Here is a 14,502-nt window from a genome sequence, read left to right as displayed (position 1 = left end):
GATTCCACAAAGAGAGGCATTGATAGATGCATGTTAAAACCATCCATTTGACAGCCTGACACATCCTCTCTCCCAGCCTGTTTTATGAGCATCAAGGCCCCCTGAGCTCCAGGAATGTGTGGTCTCCTATAAAAACATAAGGCACAAACTCCATTCCACCAGGCAGTGCCACTCTGCTTGTGTGAAGCTCCCAGTTATCCCTTTGATTGATAGGATACTCATGTAATGTACCCAACACCACACAAAAGCTAGGAACAGAGATGAGGAGTTTTACTCTCAGTTTTCTTGTTTCATAAAAAGTATAAAGACTGACTTATGAGGAAGGAAAATGTTCAGACAATCTTCTACCCAAAGTGTAATACAGCCTAAGGTGTTCAACTATTAGTATCACCAAATCCTGACTGCAGAAAACACTCTGAGGTTCCTATCATGTTCCCCACCACTAATCTGCACCATCCATTTATATTTCACCTGGAGTACTGGATGCCTGGGTTAGCAGGAAAGGGGTAAGTCAAGATGAAACTTCTGTTTCAGCCATACAGACATGAAAGTTGTAGTAGGGCAGTGTGAGAGAAGAGAGGCAATTACTTACTTCGTAGCAACTGCCCCTTCTTTCATATAGAACATGGACAGATAGACCAAGGACTAGGTGCATGCTGCTCCATGCAGTTTTCAGGGGAGAGCGATTCAGCTTGTGCTAGTCCTCTGCTAGAGAAAAAATCTGACAAGTTGTGGACATACCAAGGGAGAGGTGCCTTCCTTGCCTTGCGAGTCTTCAAGAAATTGCAGTTTCCACTTCATCAGCTAGGGGACCAACTCACAGTCAAGATGGCCAATTAAGGGGATCCTGATTGGGGATCAGGACAGACAGCAGCTGTTTGGATACTTAGCTATTATTAATTTGGGGGAATCGATTCATGAATTGTAGATGAATAGAATTGAATGTGTATCCCAGAGGCCGTTTCATTGATATTCACTGGCAGGATCCCAAAGAACAAAAGCATCCATCATCACAGGAGCAATTATTTGGCTTATACTCCTAGGCTATGGTGATGTTTTCCAATGTGATTTCCCTCTAATTGGGAACATGGGAAAATCTCAGTAAGAAAAGGGGGGGAAACCCAAGTACTTTGGTTACTTTTTATTGTAGGGATGTGAAAGCTGTGGCTCTCCATATGTTGTTAGACTCCAGTTCCCATCAGCCTTAGTCAGCTTGGCCAATGGTCAAAGTGGATGGGAGCTGCAGTCACAGAGCAGTCAGACTATGGGAAGTTAGAAGGGTTCCCCCAAAAAGATCTCTGATGTAATCCCTTTCACATTGTCTCCATCACACAGATTCCACTTAAACAAGCAATATAAGCATAGGTCTTCTCCACACCAGCACCCAATACCAACCACCAGCAGCAGTGATGAGGGAAATCTTCATGACAGAACGCAATACACACACACACACACACACACACACAAGGGAGGGAGGGAGGATATTTATTTAAACCAATGCTTATCACCACGGTGAGCAGAACATTAATAGAGTTAGAGCTAATCCACTCTTCCATTTGACCCATGCCTAGAAAGCATGGGTCCGAATAGTTTCCCCCTTGTCCTGCTGCACAAACGTCAACCTGCAGGAAAACCAAATTGAGCACCAAAGAGTGGTTTTCCCTGGGGGAAAGCAGCGGAACAAGAGGAAGTGTGAACGAGCCCTTAGTTAAACAAAAACATCTCAGTTTATTTCAGTGTCATAACAATTAGAATATCCCCAGCCACATGAAGATTCCTTGATCCCCAAATGTTGCAGAACAATTTTCTATCTTCTTGCAGATGTAAACAAGGTGGCCCTATATTGGGGTTGGGAGACCTTTCTTCAGGCCAAGGGTCACATTTTCTCATGTGTCCAGGGATCACATGCCTGTGATGGACAGGGCCAGAGGAAAAGGTGGGTGGGGTCAGAGGGAAAAGGAGCCAAAGGTTCTGACTCAGTAACCTATGGTTCAGCCATCCAAAAGCCAGTGGTTTCTGCACACAGATACCCTTCTCTCTATCCAGGCAAGCATCACAGCTAAAGACCACACTGTAGCCATGAAAATACACTCATTGGGAGTGTGCAGCAGACCTAATCCTGGATAAAACACAAGGAGATTGGAGAGCCACATTTCTCCATAGGCATGAAGTTCTCTACCTATGCCCTATCTGTTTTAAACTTCTCAAGATCTAATAACAGGCAGAAGTCTTAAAAAATAAAAATAAATAATAAGACCCATCAAGAAATTGTGGTGAGAATTTAAGGTAGAAACATTTTCCCTAGAACTGAAATAAAACAAGCAATTAAAACACAATGGACTGTGTCTTTTAGGAAGTGCTCTTGGCCCGGGGCCAGTCTGAAAATAGATCATTCACTAAATGGCCATTTGGCACCAAGTATGCCAAGAAAGCGTACAAAAGTCAAAAGGACTGCACAAAGTACGGAAAGCTCAATTATGCAAATGTGACTCCAGGGTATGGTTAAATTTAATGATCCTATACCACAGAGAAACTTGCAATTCAGACACATCGCCCATGTCAGGCTGTATGTCAAACTCTTTGATCCAGCTCTTAATCCTACCCATAGCTGAAGTCACTGGGACGGCTCTTAATTAATGACGGGTCAACAGATAATTAAGGACAGCATCTTCACATTTCTTAGCCCAGCCATGCATGCTATCCTTAGTGATATATAACATTTTGGGGAGTAGTCAGGAACTTCTTATAGGAAAAATACCCTTTCATATACAAAACTTAGCTGAACTCAACAGATGTATCTCTGATCTTTTGAAGATCGATATGCACTATCATATAGTTAAATATTGCAATAATAATAATAATAATTTTTATTTATAACCCACTCATCTGGCTGAGTTGCCCAAGCCATTCTGGGCAGCTTCCATCACATATAAAAATAATAATTAGACACGAGACATTAATAGTAACAATCTGATAACAATAACTCACAATAACTCACAATAAGTCACAATAACTTTAAAAAATAGACATATCAAATAAAGAAATATTCAACAATCCATTAGAATCTAATAGTAAACAGTAAAATTAAACATCAGCAAATAATAATAATAATTAAACATTATGATAAAGAATTACTAATCTATGATCAATAAAAACAGCAAATCACAATGCATAAAATACCACAAAACATACAAAACCATGTATGAAACTATTTTCATTGTTTTGGGTACACTTGAACGCCATTGACAGAACTTTGTTTTATGCAGGCCATGGTCTACTTAGACCCACATCTTAGCTGAATTCTTATTATGAGAAGCAACCCTCTAGTCCAGTGAAAGCTGTATGGTTTTAGCACTTTGGCATCTGCTACCCTGAGCTCCTTTGGGAGGAAGGCTAGGATAGAAATATCCGTCATCGTCATCTTTCGACCAGTTATGACTATTAGTGATTACATCCCGAATGAATGCCCAAGCTTCGCAAAGAACATTGGCCTGAATGTGAGCATGCAGAATCTGAAAAGGGAGCTCACAGCCATTTTGCTCCTCTGTTGTTTTTTGCCGCCATGCTGCACTGACGAAGCCAAGGGCGTCACAAGTCTCCTGAACCCAAGTCCATGTTTAAACTTATTATTATTATTATTATTATTATTATTATTATTATTATTATTATCATTTGAATTTATATACCGCCCTATACCCAGAGGCTCTTCAGACAAAACACAAATTGTAACCAAGAACAAGCCATGGCTATAACTCATGATTAGTCTAGAGAGAGTAAAGGGGACCAGGGAGGAAGAAAGGGGTTGAATTCAAGCATTGGCACAGTGTGACATGCAAATCAGGTCAAAGTCTAGGACTAAAGTTGTCATCCAACAAAATTAGATGCAAAATCATTCAAGTAGGCTGACATTCCTACTGTTTAATTCTTCCCATTAGCAGTGTTGCATGAAAATATAACTATTTAGATAAAACTATTTTATTCTACTTCATCAATTTAGCTGTACAATCATAGGGCAGGAGTTGTTATAGCATTTTTGCAGTAGATCAGTTTATTACTAGCTCATCATGCAATATTCCAGGACAGTGTGTTAATTGGTAATGTAGCTGTTTTCTCAGGGGACTCTTGCAGTTAGGTGCCAATAGGTGCAGTTCATTAGCCTACAGTCAATCTTGCAAGAAAGTGAAGAGGCCTGAGTGCAGAGTACAAATACTCGTGAACCTAGTTTACATTTCAAAACTTAATTTATTACAGTTCCTTGGAACTTTATCATTTAGATAAATTCTGAACCTAGCAGAACTGCACTTAGTTGAAAGAGGATTCTTATTAACTTGGAATGCTTTTGGGGGGAAATTAAACCATATTCTTACTGTACCAAGCAGAGACTTGGTATTACTCTATCATTCAGCAGGGACAGTCTGAATGTCGAGAAAAATAATAATGTATTTCTGCAGACCTGATCTGTTCTGTATCCCTTTCTCAGTGAAGGGAGGTGGGGGATCCATTAAGTGAAATATTTCTAAGTGAAAGCAGACAGACAGTAGCATTTGAGGTAAAAGACATTTATGTCTTGAGGCTGTTGTACAAAACCATCCTTTGTTCTGACAACAATATTACACCAAGGACAATCCATCCTCTATAACCAGTGGGTATGTCTCAGGTTTCTGAGGAAGCATCTTTCTATGATCCTTAGCAATTACAAGGGTTTGTGAAGTATACCCTCTAGTCTGACCAAACTAGAGATTTCCACCTTGGAGATTTTCTTCATTGTTCCCAAGCGCACAATAAACGAGACAGAGAATTTTGATCTCTCTTAGATTTTTATTCAGGTCCTCTCCCATGTTAGCCTGGGAAGCACAGAATCAATGGACAAATGTTTACTGTTGTTTCCAGCCCGTCACCTGGTTTCACCGTCATTGTGTGTGTGTTTGTTTATATTGCATCCTTCAAATAGAATTTATCCAGAAGCTTACACAACCATGAATGGGGAGGGGGGGGATAGGGGGTTCTTTTGTGTTAGAATGTTTAGTATGAAAAATGCACAAAGAAATCATTTTATTTTGGAGGCAGAATGCCTTTAACTACCAGTTGCTGAGAATCACAAGTGTGAGAGAATCCCTGTTGTACTCAGGTCTTGCTAGTATGCTTCTCATCTGGTTGGACACTGAGAACAGGATGCTGGACTAAATGGGTCTTTGACCTGATGCAGCCTAGCTCTTCTTATGCTCCAATCATGAAGTACAAATACTGCAATTAAAATAATAATAACACCAGAGAATGCAGAAGAAATCCAAGTTAGAGTCCATGGTGTGTTTTTGATTTAAGTTCTCTAAAACATAGGGGAAAATTTTTTTTAAAAACAAACAAATCTTTGCCTGCAGCAGGGGAAGAGAGAGAGACAACTTACAGTGCAATCCTTACCACGTCTCCTCAGAAGTTGCAGGCCCCAAAGCATACAAGTAAGCCTTCACTAGCCTAAGAAAAGTCTATTTTATTTCTAAAAATTAAATTAGACTAAATAAATAAGTAAATATTTTATATTTTAAACTGCCATGAAAGCCTTGGCAGTCACACTCATGTAGTCTGAGAGAGAAGGTGCCGACTGCTCACAACTATTATTGGAGCAAGCTACTCAGAGCTGTCCATGGTCCTGCAACCTCTGGCCATACCCACTGTGCCTCCTTCTCCGTGGGCTCCAATATCAGCCCAGAACATGCCCCACATTCATTTCTGTGTTTCATCAAAAACTACTGTTGTTGTTTTCACATGCTACACCTTAGGAAAATACAGCCATCTTTCTACTCTGAGTGGAATACAGAAGTCATTGATACAGTAAGTATTTGTATATTCTTTAAAAGTCATATTATAATTTTTTATTTACATGGTGCCAGCAGGGGCTTAGAATCAAGATACAGGACGCGTATCTTGGGCTTGCTGATTAGAAGGTCAGCAGTTCGAATCCCCATGATGGAGTGAGCTCCTGTTGCTCCTGTTGCTCTGTCCCAGCTCCTGCCATCCTAGCAGTTTGAAAGCACGCCAGTGCAAGTAGATAAATAGGTACTGCTGTGGTGGGAAGGTAAACAGCGTTTCTGTGTGCTCTGGATTCTGTCATGGTGTTCTGTTGCAGCAGAAGCGGTTTAGTCATGCTGGCCACATAACCCGGAAAGCTGTCTGTGGACAAATGCCAACTCCATCGACCTGAAAGCCAGATGAGCGCTGCAATCCCGTAGTCGCCATCAACTGGACTTAACCGTCCAGGGGTCCTTTACTTTTACCTTCTTCTTTTTTAAAAATCGAGATACTGGCACAAAGGAGATGATACTTTGTCAAATAAATATATGCATACATCTTTGCATACATGCATAGCCTGCTTTCATTTTTGATAAACCTGGGCACTTCTAGAGTGTCTGTTAATATCTCATGATCCAACAAAGAAAGAAAGATAGATCCAATAATGGAAGGATCTGTTTTAAACCTTTCATGCAGCGCTTGTTGCTAAGGGAACCTAGTTTTCCTGCCTATTCACAAATGCTGCTTGCCTGTGGGGAATCTGGCTGTCAGGCAATTCATTGGAAATAAGGCATGCAAAAACAGGGTGGAGGGGTGCTATGTAAAATCTGTGGAGGTGACATTCATATAATTCATATAATTAGATGTAGTACACTGCATACATCAGGCATCACAAATGCAACATCTAGGGTTTAAAGTTCAGTCCCAAAGGGCCTCGTCATGGTGATTATAAATTAAAACAATACAATGATCTGTAACTTCTCTTTCCTTGCTCCTTTCCCTTTTATAATCAACCACAGCCTTTTCTGTTCTTTTCTGATACAATTATCATTTCCTACAGCAAAAATATAATGCCCTAGAGCTTTTCAGGACACTGATGACTTGAACCTAAGGAATATTTTTGGGACCTGGCACAGCAAGTTACTCATGACATAGAAAAGTTCAAATGAAGCTCCTCACACTTCAGTGAATACTGTACTTGAGAGGCAAATGAGATCATGTATGCTAGCCGCACATCCTGAACATCATTGGTGAGTCACACACTCCACAGAAGCATAAAGGGGCCCCGTGAGCACCAAAATTACTTCATCACTAAGAAAAGAAAAGAAGAACTGTGCAGGAACAGGCCAAAGGCTCATCTAGTCCAGCATCCTCTTCTCACAGTGGCCAACCAGTTGCCTTTGGGAAGTCCAAAAGCACAATCTGCAACTGACGGTGGACTCTGCTTTATGAAAGTTCATGCCATAACAACTTCATGAGGCTTACATCTTAAGTAATTCAAATATCTACCCCATCAGCACAAGGATTCATAATTTTGGGGAATGGGTTCTTTATGAATTCAGCACTCAAAAGATTGTCATAAAGGAGGAAACCAAGATCATTTTGTTGGCACTAAGAACAGGAGTCACAGGAGTGCACTTTTTTCCATTTTTGTATTTTTCCTGCTGGCGGTAGAAAAGATTCCTTTCCTTCCTTCTGTCATTATGATTTCTGTCTGCTAAAGGTGCACTTTACTGAATTATTGAAGATGCTGCAGATATACAGGTGGCATCTATCCATCATCTTCTGATGGGCTCTTCTTTCCACATTTCAGCAACAACACCTTTTCAACAAAGTTTGCATCGATTATTAACTTTTCAGTGTAACTTTTATAATCATCAAAGATTATCTCTATTCGATCAGAGACACTCCAAGTGGCCAGTAGCAGGTCAGACTGAGTAAAGTTTAAGCTTCCCCCCCATGCCCATTATACAATATATTTTCAACAACTGTATCCTCTGATAAGCTGCATGCCCTGCAGCGAACCAGATGAAAAAGGATGCTGCATTGCCCTGAAATTTTCATATTGGAGATTAATATGAAAGCTTGCTATCTTAGCCTTTCACTCAGCACAGTCTGGTTGGTGCTATTATTATTCATGCAAGGTTTTCTTATATTTGTTAGACATTGCTTTGAAAGAATACTCTACCTACTGGTCCCGCTATTTCTGACCTGGTATTATCCATCTTTGCTTGAGTTGTTTCAAGGGCACATCAATCAGAACATGTTTTTCAATGGCAACCGAGGAAATTATTCAAGCATGCAAGGGCTAATCACTCATTTCCTCACAAATTTATACCAAATACATCGAGGTGGGATAGGACGTTTCCTGCTGGCTCCATTTCCAATACCGGCACACACACACACTCCCTAACCCTAACCTCTATGCATCTGGGGTTTTCAGTCACATAGAGAACCTATGTGCCCACAGCTGTACATATGTAGCCACCCTTTTCAGAGGCTGTCAGGGTCATGAAATGGAGCCAGAATGCAGAACCAGTGGACTCAGTCCCACTTCCCCCTTTCCAACGTATGGCCTGAAAGCACCTGAGACCATCAACTTGCTGAAGCCAAGTATGTTTGAGTCTTGTTAGTGCCTTGATGGGAGAAAGGCAGGATATAAATAAGCTCTCTCTCTCTCTCTCTCTCTCTCTCTCTCTCTCTCTCTCTCTCTCTCGACACACACACACACACACACACACCTAGTGACAGGAAGAAGGCTCCCCACTAAACCTCTCATCCAAGCAAAGACACTGTGCCTATCTAGAGAGGAAGTGTATCATAGTGGTTAGAGTGTTGAGCTAGGACCTGGGACACCAGGTTTCAAATTATGGCCACTCAGCCATAATGTTGGGCCAGTCACATTCTCAGCTTAACCTACCTCACAGGGTTGTTTTGAGGATGAAAATATGGAGGAAGAGGAAAACCATGTACACCATTTTTGGAGGAAAAGTGGGATATAAACATAAATAAATAAGGGGGATCTCTCCCCATCCTGGCAGAAGCCATGTGAGCACACTACAGGGATGTTCCAGATTAAGGAAAGATTTATTTAAGGAACAGCAAACATTTTGTTATTAGAAGTTTGGTGTGCATCTTGACATTTTGATTGTAACACTATCTCAGACTGTACAACTTTTACTTGTGGAAAGTAGTTATTGTGAAAAGTTTTTAAAATGTGGTTTTTATAAATTTTTAATATACACTTTTTATTTGTAATTTTTTGCAATGGCTGTAAAAATAATAATGGGCCCAGTTATCTTCTAAAAATCTGGCGAAACCCAAACTGCTCTTTGCTCTGATTGAGTGCTAAATAGAGCTCTTTCCCAGGGCGAAGCGGCAGAACAAAAAGAAGTGTGGCTAAGCCCGAGAAGTCGCTGGTTGCTTGTGCGCACAACTTCAGAAGAGGGGGTTAAAGTGTGCTGATTGCAGGATGGCCGTGCTGTTGCTCCAACTATCCAGGTCAGAACACAAGTCTGAAGAAGGTGATGCCAAGCAAGCTATTTATCAGGAGTGGCATATGTAATTCTCGCACATTAGGCACCGATGTAATCAATAGGTAAAAGGTAAAGGACCCCTGGACAGTTAAGTCCAATCAAAAGCGACTATGGGGTTGCGGCGCTCATCTCGCTTTCAGGCCAAGGAAGCCAGCGTTTGTCCACAGACAGCTTTCTGGGTCATGTGGCCAGCATGACTAAACAGCTTCTGGTGCAACAGAACACTGGGACGGACACCAGAGTGCATGGAAACACCATTTACCTTCCCGCCACAGTGGTACCTATTTATCTACTTGCACGGGCATGCTTTCGAACTGCTAGGTTGGCAGGAGCTGATGCAGAGCAACAGGAGCTCCCCTAGTCATGGGGATTTGAACTGCTGACCTTCCAATCAGCAAGCCCAAGAGGCTCAGTGGTTTAGACCACAGCGCCACCCACATCTCTTTGCCAATAAAGAGCTAATCATCCAATTGTGTGTCCTCATTGGGGGCTGGGTGTGCTCAGACCAAGTGGCATGAATTGCCTCCTTCCCTGAAGTGCTGAAGAAGAGTGGTAAGTATGATGAGCCACTGCAGTGCCATCACCCTCTGCTGCCTACAGAGAAGGTACTGGAGGCACACAGAGTCAGCCCTGAAGTTGCCACTGCCCTGCCCCATTCATTTAAGCACCAGTGATGCCACTGTCGGGGGGGGGGGGTAATCACACAGCACACACACCCCACGACATCAGCCACTAATGGTGCTGAAGTGTCTCCATTTAATCACCTCTTAAACTGCTTCAGCCTAGTCTTTATAGTTTAAAGTTCTGCAGAGCCAGATAAAGGCAAAGAAAGATCAATATCAGAATATGCCATCTGGTTTATATGTGTCTCATAGTAGTGCCATCTTCCTTATCACTAAGAAGAATGAAAAATGGCATATTGTGCTTAGAGTTAATCAGTGTTATGAAATGAGGTACAATGTGTGACTTTTTCCTTTTTTTACAAAGCATTGTTTGGGAAGATAAATGCTATCTGAGCGGTGCAGTCGCCCTATCCTTTAAAAAAAAAAAGCATAATGTGCTTTATTGAGCAGTTTATCATGCAGCAGTTACATCTGAATAGCATAACCATATGTCTGCTGCATCCAGTTTGGGCTGCCTTTTTACAAATAATAAAATGGATCATTAAGTATTTATTCTGAATTAAGTTGGGTGCACCTTACTGCTTGGTGTCCCTAAACGAATAACGTAACTGTGGCCCAGATAATTTAATAGTGATGGTGGCCGAGCATGGAAACATTTATTTTGTAGTTTATTTTGCATGTGACAGATTCTAAACAACTTGCATAAATCTTAAAGTTATTGAACGGGATATTTGCAAAAGGTCAAAAGACATTGCAGGGTGGGAAATGAAGGTGGGTGAGGGGGGAATTTTCTGCAGATTAGAAGGTACTCTCATTGACATCATTAGTAATACTGCACTGGACATTATAAAACTAGATGTTGATTAAATACAGATTCTAACTTCCTGGTAATAATGAGAATAACGAGCCTTCAATCAGTCTACCTTGCATGGTTAACATCCTGCCTTTGAATTGTGGAATTATGGAGGATTTGTTTAGAAAGGAACTATCAGATACAAATTCTTGCAGATTTGCAAAGAGGGAACTTGCTGGCTCTATGCCCAATAACTGCATCACTTTTCTTTATGAAGCGGGTAGCTCGGATGTTGCTATGATCTCTTAGGAAGATGCTACACATCAGGTAAGATTGTTTGCCTATCTATCCCAGGATTTTCTTCTCTGATAGATAGCATCACTCCAAGGTCTCAGATAGAGGTCTTTCCCCATCACTTGTTACCTGATTCTTTTAACTTGAGAGGACAAGGATTGAAACTGGAACCCTCTGCTGAAGATCATGTGGACTCTTTCCAACAGATCTTAAAGACAAGAGCACAAGGTTCCCATTGGGAAACACAGTTGGCACACTATATATGGACTGGTGCTATGCGGTTCTTATTGTAATTATTTGTATGTTTTAAACAGTTTTTATATATTATGTAGTTTTAATTCTCCTAATGTTTAATAGTTTTTTAATTATTGTTTTTTCTATGTTTTCCATCTTTTTTTTATCTGTAAGTTACCTTAAGTCCCATCAGCGGGGAAAGTGGGGTATAAATTAATATTGTGTGTGTGTGTGTGTGTGTGTGTGTGTGTGTGTGTGTGTGTGTAGCAAAATGTAATTAAATGTTACATGAGAATCTTACTGGAAGGTTAGCATTTCTGAGATATGGTATAGTAGCTGAAACTACCTGCCTGCTGAGTGTATGCTAAATTTGCAAAGCTCTTCAGAAAAATTAGTTGATAAATAAATCATTCTATCTGTGACCAAGAAAAATCAATAAATGAATTGAAAAGCATGTTTTAAAAAATCATGATTTCCAGGAGAAATATAGACCTAGAAGTTCAGTTCCAATGAGTTAACACTATTTATTATCAGAAGAGAGGGAAACCAATCACACTTAAAAGTAAGACTTTTGGCTTTATGGTAAGCTGCAGTGAAGTGCTGAGTAAAAGGGTTGCTCAGGGTTGTTCAGGGTTGCTCAGTAAGAATCCTGACTTACTAAGGATTTGAACTTAGGTGTTCCCACTCTGTGTACAAAACTGTCCTCTGCACAACACACACTGGCTTTCCTTTGTCAGGCTAATAGCATACTTCCCAACTGTCCCATTTTAAGAGGGCATCCCAGAAAACACAGAAGTCAATCCTGACTTCAGTTTGCATCCCAGAATGTCCTCCCTTTTTTTGTCTGGCACTAGAACTGTAGCACAAGTCAGCAGATTTGCGTCAGAATGCCTTCTGGACCCTTCTGACTCATGCCAGAGCACTGGACCGGAAGGTGCTCTAGTTTGACCCTGCTGACGTCCCGATTTGGGGGTGTTGGCGGGTGTGTAGTAGGTATCCAGTTCAGCCAGACCTACACACTAAGAGAGCAATTATATCCACTTCTGAACCCTGCTGCTCAGTTTAAGGCAAGAGGTGGAGGTTTTTCCTACCTAGTTTTGCTGTTGTTTCCCCCTCTCTCCCATTCATTGCAGTAAACAGAAGGCAGTGCAAAGTCCAGGGCTGGCTAAATGGAGAGCTCCTTTTGGTGGGGTGTCAGGGGGATGAGGGTACTTAGAGTCATATCCGACTAAGTTAGAATGCAATTAATAGTTTTAACTAACTAATTTATGTCCATTAATTTCAGTGGGTCTACTCTGAGTATTACTGGGTTAGCTAGAACCCATAGGCTCCTGCAGAGCACACACCCAACATGTTTCCCATCAGCAGGATATCTACAACCACAGAGCTTCTTTTTGTAAGGGTAGTTGGGTGGTTGGTGGGGAAAGATACTTTCTAGCCATGTAAGTGCTCTGTAAGCAGACCTCTCTCTTCATTGGCAAAGAGGCACTTTTCTGCATCAAACAGCTCTGAACTCTCAATCTTTATTCATTTTTCAGTTATCTACTCCAGGGAACATTAAAGCAATGGCAGGCAAAATAAATCATGGGGTTATTATCCTTCTGCCCAATACAGATATGAAATCAATAGGACACCTGCTCAATGTCGCCTATGTAATAGTTACCACTTATTGAACTTTCCTTGATATTGAAAACTTGTTATTGCTGATGTTTTTGTATTGCAGAGCAGCTCAGTGGTGCATTGCCCCGAGGCCACGGAACTTCTAGATTTCAATTTTCCATTAAGTTAGATTTAGCAGTGTCTAATGGTCTTTGTATATCCCCTTCTCCTACACAGAAAGAAATCGAATGATCTCGCCAGAGCAAATGTTGTTTGTGTTGACGTCTCATCACTGTACACCTTACTGCAGATCAGAAGAAGGAAAACAGAATCAGAATGAATGAAGAAGGCTGTAATCATACGCACACATACTTGGGAATAAGTGCCATGGAAAATACCGAATATATTGTTATGGCTTCTGCTTTAAAAGGCCTGTGCTACCCCTCCATGAATATGGTAATGAAAATGCCTTAAACCCTGGAAATAATGTTGTTAGAAGTTATAAACTGCAAGCATGCATATGCTGCTACTTTTAATAACCATTTTTAATAGGCTGGAAGAGAAACTTTGCTGCACCTTGGTGAGAATGTTTGGTGAGCCCTCTTATAACTAACCCCAGCTAAACACAGTGGTTTCTCCCCACCCAATCTAGAGATGCCAGAGTTTGAACCTTACACACAAGGAATGTGCTTTATCAAAAAATTGTAACTTTTGAATTATTCCTTTTTTTCCCACCCACCATGCCTGCTTGGTTTTTATTCTAAGGTTTTCATTTTCCCAATGCATTGCACTCTTATATTATAATTATCCCTGAACCATCCTTTTTATGGGCCTTTCTTTCAGTTATACTCCCTTTTCCTATTACAGTATCTTATTTGACAATTATGGACATTGGAGGGCAATATTCAGTTTCATCTTCAGTTTCATCTTCAGTCCATTTGGTCACCAAATGCTTTTAAATGCAAGCCAGCAGGGTTTGGGGGGCGGCGGGGGGTGGTCCTCACAGGCAGCAAACAGTTAAATTACAGTTCTCAAAAGGTGAGAAATTAGCTGGCACATTGGTAATAGTCAGAGTCTTCCCACAATCAGTTTGTTGACTCATTTTGCAGATTCAATGGAAGAAAAAACCTAAATGAAACAGTATGCTGTTTTATTTTAGCAGGTGTTCACATTATATCACAGCATATTAATGTTCCTTTTCACATTTCTGCATTTTTGGACAGGATATTTTTATTAATACTAATAAATGGAAAAAGTAGCCACCAGGTAAGAAATATAAATATACTACCATATTTAACTTGTTGGTCTGAATAGATCTTCCAAAACTATAGTATTACTTCTTTCTCATCCTTCCTAAAATATCATCCCATTTTTAAAAACATTGAATACTTCTGAAACATTCCGCACTATGGATTGTAGGGGCTCCAGATCATCTTCCTTTAAAATTAGTTTTCTACCACACACACAATACAGGCAACTCACAATGTACATACATTTAATTTGTGCGCATTCAGCTTTACATGCTTGGCAAATAAAAATAAAAATGGGTGGACATCCAGGAGGAAAACTTTGGCATCCCACCCATCATTGCACCCATGGAGTTTTGACTATACATGATTTTGGCTTTACACAAAAT

The sequence above is a fragment of the Zootoca vivipara genome, chromosome 8, assembly GCF_963506605.1.
Source record: "Zootoca vivipara chromosome 8, rZooViv1.1, whole genome shotgun sequence".
Classification (NCBI taxonomy): domain Eukaryota; kingdom Metazoa; phylum Chordata; class Lepidosauria; order Squamata; family Lacertidae; genus Zootoca; species Zootoca vivipara.
This window is presented reverse-complemented; position numbering follows the sequence as displayed.